General features: G+C 41.3%; 1 long non-coding RNA gene across 1 annotated transcript in view; it reads right to left on the bottom strand.

The window, feature by feature from the left end:
- The window catches only part of LOC115370640 (uncharacterized), a 111,013-nt gene that overhangs the window by 45,838 nt on the left and 41,662 nt on the right, over window positions 1-23,513 (bottom strand). The gene's annotated exons all lie outside the window — the stretch shown is intronic.

Consider the following 23,513-nt stretch of genomic DNA (forward strand, 5'->3'; position numbering starts at 1 on the left):
GAGACGTTCACACACAGTCTGTAGAAGCAGATGGCGGGATAGCGGTAGGGCTGGCAGTCACGTTTACTCTCTATTCATCGTGATTGTTTTTTTCCTTTAGACACTGTTGGATGTAATTGCTCTCCTGGTGGTGAGTTGGCAGTGTTTTGTAGTGGTGTTGCTATGTGTATCTTTGGAGTGTGGGTGTGTGCGCATTTGCGTATGTGTTTGCGCACACTTGCGACGATAAAACTGCACCATTCAAGTTGAGGTTTGAGGAAAAGGTAGAGACGAAGAGGGGAAGACATGTTTGTCGGTGAGAGAGAGTGCGAGAAAAGGCAGAGAAGAAAATCTCAATGGGTCATAATAATAATAAAACAACTGACACGTCCCAGCTAGAGGAGGAGCAAGGAGGGGGAGCGGGGAGAGCCAGTTGGACGGCATCACATGCTGTAGAGTTATGGCAGTGAGCTAAGGTGAAACCAACTGGGAAAAGTAACACAGTACAACTCTGTGGGAACAACAAATGACGGCCAGTCAATTTGAAACCACTATAACTAAAACAAAGCTACAGTGGTAGCCATTGTTAAAAAATCCCCCCGCCCCGGCGTCTAGCTCATGGGTGGATATACAACTAGGGAGCATTAAACTGCAGAGTGAGGAGAACTGACCATGATTATAGAGAAAAAAGAGGAGTGACGGTGTTCAGACAAATCTGTACAGTTTGCCTGCCCTGGTGGTTAACACCATGGCAACCGCAAACCATTGGCTCAAGGGCTGAAACTGATTGGCTGAAAAAAAGCACACAGATACAGCTGAGTATTGCTATATTATTTTTTTTGTAATAGAGCCTACTGTATCGATGCTCTATGGAAGCAGTATCAAACTCAATCACTAAAGAGACCGTATTAAAAAAAAAAAAAAATCTGTCTTTTCGAGGGCCAAATAAGGCCTACATTTATTGTAGGCCCTGTCCCCTCCTAGCTGGAGGATAGTTGGGTGTAAGTCTGTCTTTCATGGAGTGTGTTCGCCTGTGGTAAAATGTGCACATTGGAAAATCTCCTTCAGGAAGGAATCACTTCTGAGGAATCTGCTGAGCCTGTTTGCTGAAACATGTGACAAAGTGTACACCAGAAGAGTCCTTTCTCTGTCTGTTCTTTTATTGTAGGAGGTGATGGCGCTCAATAGTGGCTGTTTTAGTCTGAGCTGTGGAGATAGCCGTCTTTTTGTATGATCTGTCCATAGAGCGTTTACTCATATGATGAGGCTGTGTATGGCAACCAGAGTTCTGCTTGAAGAGCCTCCTAAACCTCTGAAATGGACCATATGGAATATTATTTTTGAGGTGGTGGGAATGAAAAGACCAATAATGCACCAGTGAATTGCAATCAGACGTTTTTTCAAACAGTTTTTTCAATAGTAAGGTCTAGGAAGTCGGTCCTGTCTGTGGAGTGTTCAATAGACAATTTAATGTTCTTATTAGTGTTATTAAGATAATTAGAGAAATCCCTCAAATCATTGTGAATACTACTGTAAAGAAGAACAATATCATCAGTAAATCTACAATACATTTTTATGTTATCACTGAAGCAATTCATAGCTGGGTTGAAGACATATACGGACTCACAAAGTCCCAAATAGGGGCAAGCATATTCATGGGCAAAGCTAGAACCCATGTTGGTTCCTTTACATTGTCTGAACAGCCTGTCTTGAAACAGAAACGCATTATTATAAGGTAATAACTGTCTTGATGCAAGCGATCCACTGGGCGAGTTTGCATTTCCTAGGATATCGACAGGAATTTCTAATGGCCTTACATTCACTCTCTACAGCCTCTCCCAATAACCATAACCAACTTACACCTAACCCAAACCTTAAACCTAACCTTAGACAGAGACACTGAGGTGGAGACACAGAGAGATACAGAGAGAGAGAGTGAAAAACAGGCAGACCCAGAATGATAGCAGGAAAGAGAGAGGGAGAGAAGACGGAATGACATAAAGAGCAAAAGAGAGAGAGAGAGAGAGAGAGTTATTTCCATTTCTTGGCCCAGAGAGAGCTGCTGGTACAGTACTTTTTCTCTCTCTGGGTAAAGAGGTAGGAGGCCTCCTTCCCTCTCCACTAATCACACTTAATGATTCAAATGGGCCCGAGACATGCCTTTGAAATCAAATCCACTTACAACCATACACACACACACACACACACACACACACATACACCAAGAGTGAGACAAAGAAGCACACAGGTAGATGCACTTTTACACACACACACACAAACTTGTACAGGAGCACAGCGAGCGATTGTTATAGAGGACAGGAGAGGAGAGGAGAGGAGGATGTAACTAAAGAAGTGTGAGTTAGCCTTGTGGATGTTTCCAATCCATCAGCAAACCCCTAACTAGCCACACAGTGCCACAGCTAATTGCTCCTAACAACCTCATAGAAACACACACACACACACACATACACACACGCACAAAGAATCATGTAAGGGAAAAAGTCGAACAAAGGCCTACTCAACCTACACCCACACAGTTACATGCACGCGCTCACACACACATGCACGTATACACACACATACACACACACACATTCACAAGTGGCACATGTAAAGGAAAAAAAAGTCGAGCCAACTGGTGACCATAAAATACTGGTCTGTCAAACTATTCGGTGTACTGTTGGTGTTGAGTGCCTGTGTGTGTGTGTGTGTGTGTGTGTGTGTGTGTGTGTGTGTGTGTGTGTGTATGTGCATATGTGTGCGCGTGTATGTGTATGTGTGGGTAGGCTAAGTGAAACTCTAAGGCAACATCAGGCTCCTATAGCGGCATTTCCTGAAAGTTCTATGCAGCAAAAGATATCCTCTTTCACACACACAGACATGCACCCACCCACCCACACCCACACCCACACATAGACAGACACACACATACATAGGGTCAAAGAGTGAGCCTGCAGGCTGCAGGCTTACACCCAGCAGGCTTCAAAGTGAATTGCCCAAGGATAAAATAAAGCTTTACTTTCCATATTTCAAGGAATTACTGAATTTGCACAGACATTGTATTATGGTTTACTGAAAGGGTACCAGTACGCTTAAGACGGCAGTTTTGGTTTCTGTTTAATCACGTCCTACATATTGACATTTCCTCTAACTCTTAGCAATTGTAGATCTTAGACAGAGAAAGAGAGAAAGACAGAGAGAGAGATAACAATGACACAGAATAAATTACAAAATTCAAGAGGACATAAAGAAGAAGTGGTGAGTGTGAAATACTGGGACAGAGAGAAAAATCAAAATAAAAGAGTAGATTGACCGCACCGACAGTAACCATTAGCAGTAAAGGAATGCTACATGCTCCAGGGCTGCACCACAGGGAACTGGCCTTGTCTCATCTGGCCTTGGCCTGGCTTCAGACTGGGAATGGGACTGGAAGAATGCAAACGCGATGAACATATGTACATGGTGGAACACACAGCCTGCTGTCAGAAGGCTGTACACACACACACACACACACACACACACACACACACACACAGGCGTGCACGTGTGCACATACAAACACATGGAAAAGCAGACATATGCCCTCACAAAAAGCAAACACACACAACTATACATAAAGTTTCTCTCTTTCTCTACACACACACACATTATCACTGCCACACACCAGTCAGAGAGCCAATATGAGGTTGTGCCCATAAGCCACCTCATCATAAAGTCCACTTAACTCGGCTGTTAACCAGACAATAAAGTAGCGCACATACAAAAATACTCTCACACAGGTTTGCAGTGAGCAAAACACTCTTCCTTGTGGGTGGCTCCAAAACCCCCCACTGGGCACGTGCAGGAAAGTAATGTTCAAACCGCTGACTTCTCTCTCTCTCTCTCTCTCTCTCTCTCTCTCTCTCTCTCTCTCTCTCTCTCTCTCCCTCTCTCTCTCTCTCTCTTTCTCTCTCTCTCACCGGCTCTCACACTTTCAATAATCACTTCATGATGGATTTTTTCGGTTGCCAACACTAAGTGGTACTCTTCAGAGGCATGAGAATAGACACTGAAGTAAACACAAACACCATTCAAAATAATATAATGTTTTGGTGCATTATTTCCATCCCTTACCAGATGACTAGCATGCTGAAATACACTAAATAGATTTTTTTTTAACTTTATTTGTTTATTTAGGTTTGGATGCTGGCAGAGGGGAGTGGGGTTTGGCCTGCAGCTGGAGGCAGAAAACAAGGAGGGGTGAGGCAGCATCATAACAGCGGACCCTTGAATGAAGACAAATTCATGAGACAAGCGGGACACATGTACATAACAGGAGGCATGGCATATCAGATGCGTAAGGACAATTAACAATAACATGTTCCATTGAATCATTTTGTTCACTGGGTGTGGAGTGTGTCTCAGTGTGTGGGAACCCATTTTAGCGTATGGCCCAAGCTATGCTATGGGAACCAGGCTGGAGGAACACACACACACATACACAAACTTTAGCTCGCGTTGAGTTGAAAAATACAGGCCATCTGCCAAACTGCAGTCAGACAAAATGGCTGCAGTCTTGCTAAACACACACTGTGGTCTGTGGTAGTGGTAGCACTCAGCAAGACAAACAAACACTCACATCAGCCCACAACCACCACCACAGCTCCCTGAGTGAGTGTGTGTGTATGAGCGAGTGTGTTTGTGTGTGTGTGTGTGTGTGTGTGTGTGTGTGTGTCAGTGCACAACCAAGCATTTTTATACCTGCAAGTATTCATCAACAAGAAAATGTGTATGTGTGTGTGTGTGTGTGTGTGTGTGAGTTAGAGAGAGCTAGAGAGAGGGAGAGAGAGAGAGAGAGCTAGAGAGAGGGAGAGAGAGTGAGAAAGAGAGAGAGAGAGAGAGAGAGAGAGAGAGAGAGAGAGAGAGAGAGAGAGAGAGGGTGTTCAGTCACAGCTATCAGAGCCAAAACTCCACTCCACTGCCAGGATGGAAAGAAAGGAGAAAGAGGAGAGGGAAAATAATAGCTGTTCACAGTTTAAAAAAACAAACTATTCCAATAAATTTGCCCCCAATCCCCATCCGCCTCCCCTTTTTTCTTGTTCCGAACTGCTTTTATGGGTGAAATTAGTCCTCCCCAACCCCCTGACAGCGCAATAAAACACTCTGCCAGGTACACACACTTATACTAGGCCTTGGAGAGAGGTTAGCAAAGGAGAGTGCGGGAAAAAGACAGATGGAGGGAGAAAGATACAGAGAGTAACAGAGAGAGGAAAGGCAAGAAGAGTTGGAAACAGAGAGAGAATGAAAGACATGGAATGAAAGAGAAAAGGAAACAGGGCAGGGGGCAGAGTGAAGAAAGAGAAGAGGGTCAAATGGGGAGAGAGGGGAAAGTGAAAAAAGAATGGAGAGAGGAAGAGTGAACGAAGGGACAGTGGAGGAGAAAAGAGGAGGACAGGAGAGAAGAGGGGAGAAGGATAAAGTAATAAGGAGAATTCAGGGGAGTAGGGAAGGAAAAAGAGAGGAATGGAGAGAGTATTAGAGAGAGGGAGAGGGCTAGAGATGCGGTGCCTTGCAGCACAAGAATGACTTTTACATCTGCAGCCAAAAAGCCCTCTGGATTTGAGAACATACATCACACACACACATACAGATAAACACACACACCCACATATACACACACACACACACACACATGCACATGCACATGCTACCCAGCTTCCACTTTGACTGTCAGCTGAGAATTTTAAAACTAAAAACTATGCATCCTGAAACGCAGATGGCCGAAAAGGGACTTGAGTTTTTTTTTTTTTTTTTTTTTTTTTCCCTTGGAGGGAAAATGAAGGAAACGGAAAAAGATAAATTCATGGGGGCTAATGACACGGCTGCAGCAGCCAGGAAAACAAGATGTTGACCAGCAGGATTGACCACCATGAGTGACCTCATGGGGTTCAGAGGTCACACACCCCTGTGAAAAAAAAAGCAAACGAGAGGAAAAGAGAGAATGGAGTGGAAGAGAGATAGGAAAGGAGGCAGGAAGGAAAAATGAAAATAGAGACATTCTTCATCTATTTAAGGGCATCTAGTTAAGGTGAAGAAAGACATCAGGTTTGGAGACAATGGCCCATGTGAAGCAAGGCTGGCACACAATTTCAGTTTGCCCCCATTCATCTAATTTTAAATAATGTCTTATGATCTAAAAGAAACTTTCTTTACACATCTCCTGTCTGTCTCAGTTCTTTATTAATAAACTGCATGGGAATATATAAGTAAAAATTGTTTTTCTTTGAGGATATGGTTTGTAAAGGGGCCATATATATTCTGAAGAGCCTGGGTTTGAGGATGAAAGATTCGTATGCAACTTGGATCCCTGGCTTAACAGGATGAGCCTGTATCTTAAAAAGCCGATATGAATTATTACACCCTCCTTGATATGGCGTAATCCTCTTCATTCACTGTGAGACCCAAGTTTTCACAAACATACTTCAATAGATGCTGTCAGTCCATCCAGAAATCCTTTGTGCCAGTGTTTTGTTTTTGTGGGAAGATCAGAAGCAGACGTAGTTCACATTTGATAGCAACACTGGTTGAAGAGAACAGCGCTGTAAACCATGTCTGTGAAATATCCCATGTAGCGCATTCCGGTAAGCCTCCTTGCTGTTTCACAACACCGTTAACTATCTAGAAGGACCTTCATGCAATTTTTTAGAAAAGAGAGAAGAATGTAAGCACGGCACATCACAGGTCTTGTGTTCACTGTGGCATGGAGAAACACATTGTATCAACACAGATCATTTGTGTTTCTAACATCTTTCAGCAGCAGAATTGTGAGCTGGCTCCTCAACAAAGGCACAGCAACCTCCAACTGACGGAGGCCACTTTGAAACATGAAGTATTTTCTTCACCCTCTGCCTTAACAAAATATTACAAACTGTCAGTGTCTCGAGCCAGCGTCTCTCTTCCACAATCTTGGAAAAATAAGCATGAAAAATCTGAATACATAACAAAACTGTAAACTGTCACGGAGCAGTGTTCATGAAAATGTGTTCCCCACAGAAACAAAACAAAGGCAGGAGATTGCAATGCTAACTGTGCATGTTTCAATTATAAGCAGTGCCTCAGACCGTGATAGAATTGAGGTAATGCCAATAAAACCAGTCAAACAAGGCATTGTTAGACGTAACTGATGTATCTGTGGCTAACCGAGGATGCAGTAGCTAGTGTTAGCTTGGCATCATGAGGTGGTTTCCAGCAGGACTTATTTATGTGACTGCAAAGCTGGTACAGATGTGGGGAAAAGGCCAGATATCCTGCTCTACTTCCTATACCAGCTTCAGGCTGCAAAAATACAGAGCGGTGGGCAGAAGCATGTGGAAAGATACTAAAAAATGTACAATAAATGCAACTCTGCAGGCTCACACCCTCGCTGCCCACCACTCTCACATCACCATAATAAGTTAAAGCCACACTGAACACTAACTTAATCTCTCGTGCAGTCAAACAGACAGGGACAAGTGTAATTGTGGCCTGTGGTTTGGCTGAGCATTCAAACGGAAAAGCAGCTTGTCCGCGTCTCTGTCTATGTGTCACCGAGGTCCATTTGTCTTCCTATGTCTGTGTGTGTGCGTGTGTGTGTGTGTGTGTGTGTGTGTGTGTGTGTGTGTGTGTGTGAGAGAGAGAGAGACAGAGAGAGAGGGGGAAGGAAGAAGATGAAGGAGAATAAGAAAATACATGGTTGAGTGTATGAACAAGCAAGTGTCTGTCAATCACTGTCAGTGGTTCAGCTGGTGGTGTAATGCTGCAGCCATCAGACAAAGACAAGGCACATGGATAAGACAGACAAGACACACACACACACACAAAAACGGGAAACCACAAACTGGCCGTAGCGGACCTGGTATGGTGAGAATGTTCAAGACTCGCCCACTGCCACAGAAAACATGAATAAGCCGTTTGTATAAAGCAAGCATTTTCCCAACACACACTCACACACACCATACGCCGCATGACGTGGGATGGTGAACCCACATCTACTGGGTATCGAAAATAAACACCCACACAAGCTTACTGTACACACTGGCATTACACACTCAGACATGCATATCAACCAAAAACAAACACACGCACACGCCACTATGACATGCTATTGTTCAGACATGTGAACATTTTGCAGCTGTGAGCCACTGCAGTAAACTTGACCCTTGCTTCGATCCTTCACATGTACAGTAGTCAAAACAAGTCCTATGAAAATACTGTTTTGTTTTGTTGTTTTTTTTTAAAGAAATGGAATCTGACATTACCTTAAGGGTGGGTTTGGTCGTATTTAACCCAAGTCATATGAAAATGTTGATACCCATCATTTACATAGCACAGCCTCACCACTAGCTTTAGTGATGAGAGAGCGAACACTCTCCTGCAGCTTCTTGCTGGCTTTAAATACAGTCCCACTTGGTACTCGTTTTCAGACTCAAAAAACATTTGAAATGTCCTTTTAGAAAATGGGAAAATCACAGCACGTTTTCTAAAAGGACATTTATAACTGTCCTGCCAAAAACAGTTGCCAACAGTGTTATCTAACAAGCTCTGTTTAGCTTTTTTCATAATACATTGTCTTGTATACATTCACATTGTTCTGATGCTCTCTCTGCTGATGATGCGTTCATGGGTACTGGGACTTAGTGTATCCATCTTTTAAATGTCTGACATGGTGTTGGGATAAATGAATGCCCCCAAGGAGAAAAAACTCTGAATTTTCTTCCATACTGATGAAAAGTTGACACAAAGGCAGCAATGTCATCACATGTTGGATATATACAGTCATAAATGATTGTGATCAACCCTTTAATATGGCCTGGATTTGAAAAAATACTCAAACTCACTTATCCCTTCAATAACATGCTAACTACTGTCAGGATTATTTAAAGCAGCATTCACTAACACCATGTAAAACCAACCATGGCACAATAGAGTAACTTAGAGTGCTTTACAATTCAGCATAACTGAATCATGGTTGAATCTGCGGTTCAGTGGGGGTGGGGGGGGGGGTGTGGTGGGATGGGGAATATTTAATAATTGAATTTGATATTATGCCATTGATTAGAAGTTAGCCAAATGAGAGAATGTATAAGATGGGGATCATTGAGACTGTATCTATCTACATGAATGTAACTTAAAGCTGTGTTCTGTATGTGTTTCATGCGTGTGAGTCTGTCTGTGTTTATTCTTTTGAGGTTATTCTTGGGACAACAGCTTGTCCAGACTACATGAATGAGCGGCAAAAAAACAGGAATCTGACTGTTGAATGAAGTGTGTGTGTGTGTGTGTGTGTGTGTGTGTGTGTGCATTTGTCTGTGTGTGTGAATGGAAAACCTTGCAGGGAATGTGTTCAGCAGACGTAGTAGACATCAAACAGTCTTCTGCTGTGAATGTGTGTGTTTGCTTTGATTTGAGTAGTGCATATGAAAGCAAAATCAACACCCGCACACAAAACCACTGTACTCTCTCGTGCACTCTCTAGTGTGCACTTTTAATTTCATGTGGGATTTCATGAAAACACTGAAGCCCACAGACACACAGACACACACGTGCATACACAATGCATCAAACATTTACAACATAAGTATGCGAGAAGCATGAGCCCAAGGACAATCGAGTTAACATCAACAATCGCCCTGATGGAAGACCTCATTTTAAAACCCAGTTTAAATATTTGGACTGGATGCTCTGGTGGTTTTATGTTCTCTCTCTCTCTGTATGAGTGTATGTCTTATCAGCGATACAGTCACAGGACACCATGCAGGCTGCCAGTCCAGCTCTCAGTAGCTCTCAGCAGCTTGTGCTGCTGGCATTACCGGCAACACTTGTGGCACTGAATTTAATGGCTGAAACCATTGTAATTCTTCTTCAGTCTGCCTTTTGTGACATGAAACGGGAACCGACACTCACTTCAGTTTGTGCACAAACTTTTATTGACTGGTCAACAAATATGGAAACCCATTGGTCATTCATGTATGCACAGCAATCTGTAGGCACAGCTCATGGATGCCGTCCTCTCATACTGGCCCAAGGCATTATAAATAATAATAATAAATGTATTTGAACAGAAAAAAAATGTACCTGGTCAACAAATATGGAAGCCCATTGGTCAGTCAAGTAGGCACAGCTATCTCTAGGCTCAGCTCTATAGAAAGATCTGCAAATGTTGGCCTACTAGCTAATTAAGCTACCTACAGATACGATATATAACCACTTTACTGTACTTTCATAAGTACAATGCAAATGTCGCATTCTGTCATCCAGTCCAATATAATACCGTGATAACTGTGCCATCAGATTACGTTTCTGACAGATTTGACATGACTGACATCACAGTTGGAATTTACATACCGAGGAAAAGCCCACCAATCAATAAGAATTCATAATAAATATACAAAACTAAATATGACTGGTTATTTTCCAGGCAAGTGGAATCAACCAGAAAACAGTTACACTGGCAAAAAAGCACAAGTTTTTCTTGGTTTTGAAGAGTTACACTACCCTTATTCTAACACCACAATCATTTACCTGCTAAAAAAAAAAAAAAAAAAAAAAAAAAAAAAAATATGCCACTAATTTACCAAGGCCCCATTAGCAGATCTAATGATTCTTGATAAAATGTCCAAACAATAATTTTGCCTCATAAAGTTTCCAAGCAGCAAAAATTTGTTCCAGTAAGTAAAAACTGAACTTAATGGGGGCTTAATTATTTTTTTTTTCACCTTAAATGTTCTGACTCTAACAAATGGAATGCTGAAAGCGAGCTTGTCGAGGTGTAGACCACCCTTGCTAAGAATTTTTTTTTATTTCTTACGTTTCCTAATGCTCTTTTCACTGTAGGATTTTCCAAGCATTTCCTCCTGAGAGATGAGCAACACATCCACAGACAGAATCCATCATAATGATAGCTCAGAATAGGCTGTGGGTTTACCACAGACATGTCCATTACGCAAGCCGAAAACGTTCCAGTATCACTGTAGCTGTGCGTTAACCAAGTAAGTAGAGAGAATAATGGAGCCACCTTGCAAAAACAGAGCTTTTAATCTCTGCTGCAAGTTGAAAAAGCACAGAGGGCAACAGCAAACAAAAACCTGTTTCACTAAACATACGTGCAAGACACCGGCCTATATGTTTCATGTCAGCAGTCTTCAACGCATTGTATTTGGCATTAAAAATGAAAATACTAAAAACTAAAAATGAGATAAGAATTAGCTAGTACTATGCCTGGTTAGATTTGACTGCATTCGTAGCTGAGAAATGCTTGTTTGTTTGTTTATGTGTATCTCTGTGTGTCTGTGTGCATAAGCGTGTGAGAGAGAGGGAGAGAGAGAGAGAGAGAGAGAGAGAGAGAGAGAGAGAGAGAGAGAGAGTGAGAGAGAGAGGGTGTGGGTCTGTATTCCCACGACAGAGCCAGTGTTTACTCTTCCTCTGGAGAGTTCTATTTCAGGCAGCGGAGAGCAACAAGACGGGGAAGAGACAGGTGCCAAGGAAGTCAGCACAGAAGTCTATGAATAACAAACTGAATGAGAAACTGATGATAGCAGATTTAGCAGAAAACACAGCGCTAATGGAGCACGCAGCTAAGAAAACAACTGATTCGTTTTTTGAGATACAGTTCTCAATCTTCCTCTCAAATCACATAAAGAGGATTTGTTGAATCTCTTCTGTCTCGTTGTTGTCTTTGTATTTATGTCTCTCCAAGAGCACAAGTCTCATCTCTTTCCAAATACACATCTCTTGATTTGTTCCTTGTTCCCGCTATCTCTCTCTCTCTTTCTCTCTGTCCTGGAAAAAACGAATAACCGCCCCCTCTCTTCCTCTATATCATTTTCTCTTTTGCTCTCTCTCTCTCTCCCTCTCTATGCACAGCTGCATGTTGGCTGTCGGCCCTTCACCTTTTCAACACAGCAGTTGACAGAACATTTCCACTTCATTGTCAAGCACATACACACAAACACACACACACACACACACACACACACACACACACACACACACACACACACACACACACACACACATTTCTCCCACCTTCTGAGGAATATCAGAATACTGAAATCCCAATCACTTCCCCAACCTATTTCGCCAAGACGCAAGAACTTCAATATTGTAGCCAAACATAATACATACACGCGTGCTCACACACACACACACACACACACACACACACACAGACAGACACACACACATACACACACACACACACACACACACACACACTGAGATCTACATTCTCATCTGATGGTGTCACGGTGGTCCTGCAGAGACTGTGGATGAAATGCATTCCAAGAATACACACACGCTCATACACACATGAACACACACTCGCACACTAAACACACTACAGTGCTTCCCAGAAGAGTTCTGTAAAGAGGTGAGACCCTCTCTGTCAATGTTATGTGTGTATGCGTGCGTGCACACACCCACACACACAATATTCAAATATAAGCAAATGTGAAAGCCGTTTTACCATTCAAGCCTCTCGTGTAAACACAGTCGCTTTGTTTCTCTCCATCATGAACTTGTCGAGTGTTTTTGTTTTATAGGCATATTTTGGTTTCAGAAATCCACTAACAAATGGTTTTTCAGTTAACTTATAAGTGCTCCATATCTGTTTATTTTTTTTTCACAAAATATTAAATGCATGTTTAAGTAATACAGAAACTAAAATTTCCTCATACCTCAGTAATATTAATTTCCCTACAAAGCAGCTGGATGATTCAAAGAGGAGCACATACAAAGAAAGACATTCATATATATATGCTTTACAGACACATAGATGCAAGCACACACCCACGCATGGGTGCATTTACCATTTACGCACACACACTCACGAACACAGCACATATGCTAATCCCCTCCACATACACATGCACCCCTTTCATCCAGTCACCAACGCACACACATGAACACACACAGAAGAGGAAAATAAATCAGCATGTGAGCAGGGCTACAGAGATCCATATTATGTGGTTACTTAGTTACAGCACATTAATAAAGCTTGTCCGAGTCACCAGTCAGGAGAGGAGAAACAGCTGTGTCTGCAGAAGGTCAGGAGGAGGAGGAGAACTACTCCCTAATGTTCTGCCTCTGTGTGTGAGTGTGTCAGGGATGAATGTGTTTGTATGCACTCTTTATCATCACCGAGTTTTTACATGATTTCCCATCTGAATAATGACTACAAATGGACACAAATGGACACAGTGCAATGAAAACACATTTAGCATGTCTGAGAGTAAGGCTGAACAATTACTAATCATTATTATCCAATTCACAAGATGGCCAAGCGCAATGTCCAAAAAATTATAGGAGCTGCAATTTTTGTTTAATAAAGTTAAAATGTGTGAAAAAATACCATTATGTGTGAAGCTTTGTGGTGTTACAGAGATGCCCTCGCCTGAAAATCATATTCCCCAGACACATGAAAACAAGCAAAAAAAAAAAAAACTACTTTTAGAAGAACTTTTAAGATTTTTTCTGTGAAAATGAAAGTTATGATGCAAGAATTACGTCTAAAGTGGTAAATCATATTGCAATTGCAGTATCTGTTACAATGTGGCTCTTTTTTCCCCAATTCAGCCCTTCCTAATAGCTACCTTACGAGTTACCCTGGCGTGCCTGGCTAACCATGCTGTCATCACCTGCTCACATTTGTTTTGGCATTTCCATAACTGAAGGAAGGCGTCTTCCGTTGGTTGTGGCAGATGTGCAGCGGATGGGAAATGATTTTTAAGTTTTATTTTGTTTGTCCGTTGCGAGCCAGATTTGCACCCACGCAGCCATACATGTGGACAATTTTCAAGTCGAGCACATCCGTCCGCTTCCCCACTGGACCGCTACCACCTGCTCATCAGGCTGCTGGGAAAAGCTCATCAGCTGCCCTGGGCTGTGAGAGGGGAGTCTGCTGTTGGAGACAAGCAGGGTTACAGGGGTTAACTCTCCAACAAGAGGCCGATTTACTGCCACGGACAGGGACCATCTATCAGCACTCTGTTGCCTGTCACCACACAGGGCCAGACACACCCGCCTTGGGCCAAACTCAGGACTCAAGAAGCGTCTCATTGAATCAGCATGGACAGACAGGGCACTTCCTGGGGCACTGTGGTAGCCGTGATTACATCAATATTATATCAATATGAGACTCGATATTATCTTGGATTTTGGATGTCGTAACATCGTGATCTGATGTAAGTGTTGTCTTGTCCTGGTTTCAAAGGATGCAACACAGCAAAGCATGTCATTTTCTGAGGCTCATTCTATAATTATGTGTACATGTCATGTCCATGGGCGGTATTTATCAATTTTACTAAATATTCACTTCAAACAAGGATCAATTTTATATTCGGGGACATTTTTCTTTCATGTAATACAAAAAGTCAAGTTTCCATGTCTAATTTTGCAGAAAATGCATATTCCATACTGAAAGTTGCTGTTTTTGTGATGTCTGATTTCCTAAATGTCAGCATCTGCTCTTAAGATTAACACTAAAATACATGTTTTTGTATGTAATTTTTATAATTATTTGTTCAAAATAATCATTAAAACATGAGAAAGGTGTTTTAAAAACTATTTGGCTCATTCATGTACATTAAATCATCCACTTTGTGTGTGAGCAAGAAATCTCTGTCAACTGTGTTACCCATTGAAAAAAACCCTATGTATCTAATAATGGTGTGCTCCAGAGTCACATGCCCATCATCACTTGATGTCACTTCCTTCAGGGATGGAGATTTGAAGACAGTGTGGTAAGTTTAAACACCTCCTCTTCAATATTTCATCATTAGTATTATGTGGACACAGAGAGGATGAATTGATCGCCAGCTGTGTTATCAGCATATTCTTATGAACTTGCTTTAGATGTTATATTTACAAATATGCAGAGAAAGTGTATAAAAGCACATGTTGATCGATATCATGTGGTGACGGATCCGACATCTGCAGTTAGCACAGGGCCCTAAAATGGCCAAAATGTCAACTGAGTTACCTGTCAACTGTGTTACCGATTAACTGTAACATGGTTGGCAGGGAATAACACAGCTGACAATGTTGGCAGCTTATTGTCACAGTTTATGCTTGTATTAAGTGTTGTTGATAAAATAAAAAAAAAAAATCATGAACTATTGTCATTACACAGAAATTACATAGTAATTACAAAGGACTTGCCTAAAACCATGATTTGCATTAGAAGGGATTAACATAACTGATAACTAACCCTAAACACTATATATGGCAATGATTTCATGGAGTATGGATGATTTTGATATTACTCAGTGGTTTCAAGTGAACCTTACATAATGTTAAACAGAGTGATTTGTGTTTTAGGGAGATGGGTTTATCTGCTGCTGAAAAATTCTGTGACCTCATGTCATATGGAGATCATCTGGGACATATAGTCCAAGATCTCAGACTTGTTAACACAAAAGAGCAAAAGAAACACAGAGATGAAATAGACTACGGGTAGGATCAGTTTAAATGGACTGTTCTGCGAACGAGAATAACTAAAAGAAATACAAAAGAACAAGAAACAAAGATGAAATACAATATGATTTGGATGAATTGGAAAGGACTGTAATAGAGACACCAAAGAGACACATCTGGACTAGAGAGACACCAGTGAGACACACATCTGGACTAGCAAGAGAACAATAATCACAGCTAAGACGGACTCATAAGTTCAGGAACTTATGAAACTGTTTTAGCTGTTATTTGCCTCTACCCTCTAAAATATTGTCACAATATCAATAATGAGATATTTGGTCAAACAAATTGTGATATTTGATTTTGTCCATATTGCCCATGCCGATGCTATGCTATCATGCCAAATGAGTTTTAAAGTGAACTCGGCCATGTCGTCATGAAGTTATTTAAGGCATTTTTAGGTATTTAAAGGCGACACAAATCTTAGTGAGGGGACAGCAACATGGCTCCCGTAGCTTATTAAAACCCATAGAATTAAACCGGATACAAAAATGGACACAATCTGAAATAGTGCTGGTTTTGGCACCTCACATGGCTGTCATAGACTTTTGTTGATGCTGTTATAAAAATGAGTTTTATTTCATGCACGAGGCATTTTTATGGAGAATACTAACCACACAGCCAAGCCTTTTTAGGAGATTGATTTTTTTTCTCTCTAAATCCCTAGTGAAGAAAAATAACTAAGACTAAAAATCAAGATGTCAAGATATCCCTTAAAAGTGCATCCATCTCAGACCATTCATAAATTTACTTTTATGGTGCGTGAGTGGTGCACAACCACAAGCAAATGAGCAAATAAAATAAAATGAGAAGCCCAGATGATTTTTATTATGCTGTTATGTAGTATTTAGTGTAAGCCATGATCTTCTATCCACTGTTTGTGGTTGAGAGAAACAGAGAGAGTGAGAGAGAGAGAGAGAGAGAGAGAGAGAGAGAGAGAGAGAAAGAAAGAAAGAGAGCAAGGGACAGAGAGATAGAGACAGACCCTGCCTGATCTAACCTTAACAGGAAGGCTTCATATTTATTAGCCAATGGCATCTCTAGATACAAGATAAAGCCTCATTTCCATATTTCTAGGAATGAATCTAAAATAGCTCTAAGTTAAGAGTGGCCTTCCTTTTCTTGCACTGTAAGCTGTACCTGGTATCATAGTTTGTTGCACGGTGAAGAAATAATCATTTGAATGATGATGTAGTAAAAATTAAAGTAATTCCATTAAAAGATCATTTAAAGGTAAACACTTGGTGAGGTTTCTGTTGTTGGGCCATGATACAAAAGCTTCTTTTTGGTGGCAGAGTATATGCTCAATTACCTTAAATGAAAAGGAAAGTTCATAACAAAATCAAAAGGACACAAATAGGATGAAAAATAGAATTGGTCTTTGATGCTATATAAGGGGTAATGTCTGCTTCATGTCAGGGTCTTTTGTCACCCTGTCAGGGCTTATTATGCAATGATGAGCAACTTCCTGTACATTATTCCACTTAGCAGACAGCTACTTAACAATCACATTAATCATCTGACACAAAATACTGTTTCAATGTGATTTCATTACATGCTTAAGTACCCACCACTAATAGCTCAGCTATTTTAAACTTCAGAATCATGCAGCAGAACTGTAACCGCAGACCAACATAAACAAATCTGGTAAGATTTCCATTTGGCCTTAAGCCATCAAACAAAAGTTCTGTATGTGAGTATATAGTGTTTATAATGTAAATAGAATCTCAACACCAGAGTGTAATTCAGAATACATTCACTGACTTATCAGAAGTAAGAATTTAGAAAAGCTGTGTAATAACAAATAATAATTGACCAACTAGTCTGCCTATATATAAAAAGTGTCTGATTCATGAGGGGGTGATATGAAGGCAGTGAGATATGGAAAGTATTTTTATTCATTGTAGATGTCAACATGTAGCAAAAAACGTTGCTTATAGATTGTATATTGATTGTGTCCTATCTGATAATCCCTACTGCAGAAATTTGTCTAGTTTTTGGAGAGAAAAAACATTAAAATGAACTATACTATGCATATCTGTATTCAGAGAATAAAACATGGCATATTAAAAACGCATATATAAATGGTACTCTGTCCCCACATCTGAAACCTGCTGGATTTCTGGACAGCCCAAAGCGACTGAAGAGGCCATTGGTTAACAGAGTGATAATGAACTGCCACTTCAAATCCACTGCATGTTGGAGGAAGACATAGGGTGGTGAGTAGGTATATAAGACTAGGGGAAAATCAGAGAAACAAATGTCCTTTGGGAAAAGTCAGATTATAAGATAAAAGCCATAAAGACACAGGGAACATAAATGTGTTTACATGGATGACAATGCATGCTTACAGAAAAATGCAGCTGACGTCGTCAGCACAGGTGCAGAAAAGCAGAAGTAAAGCCTGATTAACCACAGAAGTTCAAGAACATCAGAAATAGTTTGCTGGGTCAGTTAGTTAATATGCTGACTCATGGCAAAGAAATGGAAAGCAGAAGTGCAGGGGAGCAGCCCTTGATAGGGGGTCAGATGGGAGCATATTTAACTGATGAAATAATGTGTAGAACGGGACATCAGCTTAGGTCTTGTGAAATACAATGCAATTCTTGTTAAATTTATTCTAAGAGGAGAAAGAGGGTAAAGAGGTTGAGCCACTCATTCAGGTGTTCAGTCGCTCAACCTCCTTTACCTCCTTTACTTTACAGAGCTTCCTCCACTTTTTTAAATGAAGAGGAACACATCGATGTTTGAATGCTGCCCTTTAATCAGTTTTCTCAATCTTTCTTCTTTCTTACCCACAGTGCAATCAGTCCATCCAGATTTCAGCTTCCATGTGACTTGGTGAGGTTACCAGTCAAAAACTTACATGTGAAAAGACTAAGCAGCAACAGTTTAAAAAAAAAATGACACACATACCCAGAATAATCCAAAGCCACTGGGGTGAAGAATTTCACTGGGAACTATTTCCTAGCTGAAGAAACCCAGCAAATTGCATCTATCAGCCCTGAGGGCGTACAAATTTGGGGTGGATGGATATAGTTTGCATAGAGTGCACTAGGGGTAAGAGGGAAAATAGCTTTTTCATATTTCTGGGTGAACTATTTTTCTTAGCGTTGTTTGTTTTGGATTTCTCATTAAACCGTTTTTGGAAAGACATTCATCCCTCGGCATCTTCATCTATCATCACCTAGGTGAGTAACTATGTTCCACTTGCCCACTGGTATAATCTTTTTAGTCCCTCCTCGGCTTTTATCATTTATTTAAGTCTACAACTTAGTGGTTTTGGCAGACTCCCATAGGAGTCATCGTGATCTGGGGCTCGTAGGAGCTCAACACTGCTAATGTATTACAAGGGTCATGACGCATGAGAGGGAGTGATCGGCCGGCCACAACACCACTAAGTGTATCATTACTCATCAGAGGGAGCTTCAGTGCAGCTAGTTGGACGGGTTGTAAGTCACTCATGGTGAGCTACCTGGTTTGTTAGGACTCTGCAGAGAAACAGAGGAGCAGCAGATGATAGAGGGCTTTGAGAAACGGACAAAAAGGAGGATGGGAGTGGCAGTGAGAGGGAGTATAGGAGGAGAGAGTGTCAGAGAGTGGATGTGTGTGGAGGGGAAGGTAAGGGAAGAGAGAGTCAAAAGAGAGCATGTTCGTGTGTTTGTGTGTGTGTGTGTATGCATCACACTCTGCAACAATGTAATGCGAGCCTGTTGTCCCAGAGGGGATGGATCACCTGTGGGAACCCCTCCTCCCTTCTATAAAACTCCCCCAACCCTACCATGACACACACTAACACACATGCACATTAAAAGTACACACCCACATTCATGCACGCATGCTCTCAAACCACCAAACTCCTCCACATGCACATACACAGATACTTAAATACCAAATCCACGCAAGTGCAACCATGCAGCTATGGACACACACCCCTGCATACAGAAACACACACACAAGCACGGTCACATCTGCAGTTATGCATACTCACACCATTCCAAGGAGTGGGCAGCCCTATTAATACCACACTTCAAGGACTAAGGGATCGGGCACTGAGCCATAAGATGCTATCTGGTGACTGATACACACTTGTGCCTCTCTTTCTGTCCTCGGGGTACTGCCTTTCACTGTGCCTGCCAAGCTGAAAGGTTAGAATGGTTACATTCCCACAGCAGAACCAAGCTGGACTTTACAGGGCTGTGGCTGACCCAACATGTTTATTTAATAAAAAAAAATTGCAGAATAGACAGTGGACCGCCACAAGTCAACAAATTAGCTCTAACACTGAATTGTGCTTCATCAGAATCTTGTGTTTCCAAAATGTCAACTTTTCAGGAACTTAGAAACAGTGTTTTTACTCAGTTTGATCACCACACATTTATGAGTTTATCCAGTGAGGTTTGGAAGGATTTCATAAGACAAAGGTTGGTAGGATTTTCTCAGCTCATAGTGTATGCAATCCTTCAACTGGATCTAAAATATGAAAACCAACTGAGGTTGCAAGGTTTTCATGTGTCAACACTCACTTTCCTCTGCTCAACTCAAGACTGAATTGCATCAAGGCTCTCATGCCCGGAGAGCTGAAATCAATAACAGCAGCTTTTACCTGTATTCACCTTGCCAGTGTATTTCACGGTGTCCCCTTTTTTTTTTATATACATGTATTTCTCTCTACTGTGAGAGTATGAAAGCTGAGCAGAGTGGTAAGCACAGGGTTGGAGGTTTGGTCCCAGGCCAAGCGGGGCGTAAGCCATTCCAAAGGCAGACGTCTTGATCATTAAACCATCAAAATGTTTATGACAAAACAACACAATGGTGGTTTATTTGAGAGCAAAACCACACGGTTGAATCCTTGCTGTTGGCAGCAATATGCAAAAAGAATCACATGAATGTTGTGTTGGAGGGAAGTGAGTGGCATAGATAATGAGAAAGCCCTGACTATTTTCGTTTGGCCTGGAGCAGTGGAAATCAGGCTAACTGGACTGTGAAGCAAACTCCGTCTCACACTGATTTCACACTGGATAGGCTTGCTGTATACTCTGCAAAGTTTCTGACTCCAGTTTAACAATACAAATGGGCTCACAAGTTTACAAATTGGAATATTTTGTGTGCAGGCACTCAATGTTACAAAAAATACACCGTGATTACAAACAAATATCCATAGCTCTCAGATAATTTTGTTTAAAGACTATGCGCATGAACAGACGTCCAGTGGTAACCCCTAATGCAGCTTAGCAAACACTGACTAGGCACAATACAGAAATACTCATGAAGCTGAATGGTTTTCTGTGTTGCTAGGGTTTTTGATTGGATGCTCCTGTGGCCTGTAAAGACAGGCGGCCATACAGTCACCATCAGCTGACTAATAAACACAAACCACTATGACTGTGCTTGAAGCACACACCAACTAAAATGCTGGCTGCCCAACTTTTTCCTGTACATGTCTGCTGGTTTAGTCACTGAGTGGTTTATGCACAGAATTAGAGTGAATATAAAGTGCACTCCCTGTGGTATCATGAACATTTCACTTGGTATTTCCATGCATATTAAGATTGTTTACTGTGGACAGAAGTGCCTGAGACATAGAAAGATGAAATGTTTACACCATTGCAACTTCAGAGATACTTTTGCCCAGCTAACATAAAAGCTTTCTGAGTCTCAAGCACTTCACCGGTGGTTGCTTCATTATAAAATAAAGTTGTATATTTATGTCATTTATTGTACCAACTGTTTAATGATCATTTAAAACAATATATCTTTTCAAATTCCGAGCTATAAAAAACATTTTTAAGTAGCTAGTTCCCTCATCTTTGCTTACCAGCAAAAATTGCCATTCAGGAATGTAATTTTACAGCTTTGGAGAGTAACTGTGGTCATTATCCACTCAGTGTTATGGTCATTAGTCTGTCAATCCCAACACCTCGTCTACTCACCCTTGCTATTCACACTCCTCTGTGAAAGTAAACGGAAGGGGGGGGGAGTGTGCTGGTGGGCTCAGTCTGATAATGTGCTGTTGTAACTCTCTACCTCTCACCCCCTCTCTCTTCTCTTCTTCACTGTATCTATTATAAAAATTCATGTAACGCTTGCACAGAGTGGCCTGCCTGCTCCCAGTTAACCCTTTACATTCTGGATGACAACAACTTCTCTTTAACTCCTTGCGCTTTCAATAGCTTCAAGCGAGAGAAAACAACTTTATCCTGCCACGTTGTAATCCACGGACTATTTATCTTCTATTTATCATTACCCCACCCTTTTACCTCCTTGTGTTTTACCTGTTTAAGTCTGAACACTTAACAAGAAGTAAATTGAGGTGCTCCATTCCAAGTGTGCTCACTAAAATATAGGCTGAATTGGCTTTTTTTGTTTTCTGTTTGCTCTTGACCGAGATGTATACAAGTCAGACACAGCTTTAAATTAGGAGGTTTCCCAAGTAATTGTTGGTTTTTGCCTGTTGTCTCTGTTTCATCTTCCCTCCCATTCACCCTTTTCCATTAAGCATGCCCCCCTCCCCTACACACACACACACACTCTGCCCTCCACACCCCTGATAACCATCAGCTGCAGGGCACACTCTATTGTTTCGGCCCAGTGCTAATTACTTAGGGGCCTGAGAGTCACAGAGCAGCAGCAAAGGGGGGTGGTGTGTGTGTGTATGTGTGTCTGTGCATGTGTGTGTGTGGAGAGAGCATGGTGGAGGGGTGGGAGGGGTGTTCACCCATGACAGAGCCCAGTAGGGATGGGGTGGTTGTTGGGGGTGGATGGGTGAAGAGGTCATTGCTGCTGCCAATCAGCCGTCACATTATATTCCCCTAAACATTAGACTAATATCTAGGAGGGGAAACCCGGCCAGCACAATGACACCAGTCAAACAGAGTGCTGGCATTTACATTTTAGGCATTTATGGTGTTACTCTATGAACCGCAACTCACAATGAGTACAACAGTTAGAGGAAAACCTTACATATCACCAACACTATGACCAACCAGCAGGAAGGAGTGTAAAGGTCTGAGTCATTGTACCCTGACAATAGATGTAACAAATATCCCTGAACACTTATAAAGACCAAGTGTTAGAGAAAAGTATTACTCTAAAAGAATAAGAACTAAGGAGAAAAGGTAAAAAGCTTTTTGATAGGGGGGTCTTAATAAGGAATGACCCACAGATAGTGAAAATTGTCTGTTACCTTATTATTGGCATTGACTTGATGTTTTTGCATGGTATCACTGCTATGGGAAATCATGATAAGAATTAATGACATTCAGAGAAAACTAGTCTGTACCTCCCACCTATTCCCTTCCAATTTAATGACAGCAGTTGCAGTACATCATAATTTTGTTTCAAGTCAGTATAGAAATGGTCATGTGTAATTCTGAATGGAAAAACTCTGGTCTGTCTGTTTCCAGTTCCATCTGTGTCACTTCCCTTTTGTTTCTCTACCTTATATATAAATATCTGAGTAGCAGATGTGGCATGTATAGAATGTCAACATCAACCAAGTTTAGTGTTGTGTAAGGGTCAACACTTAAAACTGAATCAAATTACACTGACCAGAACTGATGCCCAGTTCTCTTGAACAACAGTTTTGAACCTTGTCTGCAATGAGATTCAAGATTACAGCTTCAAGATTCAATAATTTATTACCATTTCAATGAAACATTGATTGGAATTTGTCTTGGTGTAAGCTCGGGGTAGACCACATCAAGACTAATAGTGATGCTTCATAAATCTCTGCCCCAGCACGAGAGGAGATTTGATTAAATGTGTATCAGGCTTAAATAAGTGTCACTTCACTTTTTGTATGAAACCTAGTACCATATGGTCCACTGTTAGCCTGCAGAATCGAATCCCATTAGAGAGTCTTCTCCCCTGTTTTGTTTCCTTGTGTTAACCAGGTCCAGGCAAAGTAATATATCTGAAAAAATGGTTTCAGTTATTTGGAGTGTAAGTTTAAAAAAAAAAAAAAAAAGAAAAGAAAAGCAGAGCGCTTGAGTCTCAGAATTGTATGCAACACTTGGAAGCAACGACAAATTAAGGGTTTCTTC

Source organism: Myripristis murdjan, chromosome 13 (genome assembly GCF_902150065.1).
Source record: "Myripristis murdjan chromosome 13, fMyrMur1.1, whole genome shotgun sequence".
NCBI classification, from domain to species: Eukaryota; Metazoa; Chordata; class Actinopteri; order Holocentriformes; family Holocentridae; genus Myripristis; species Myripristis murdjan.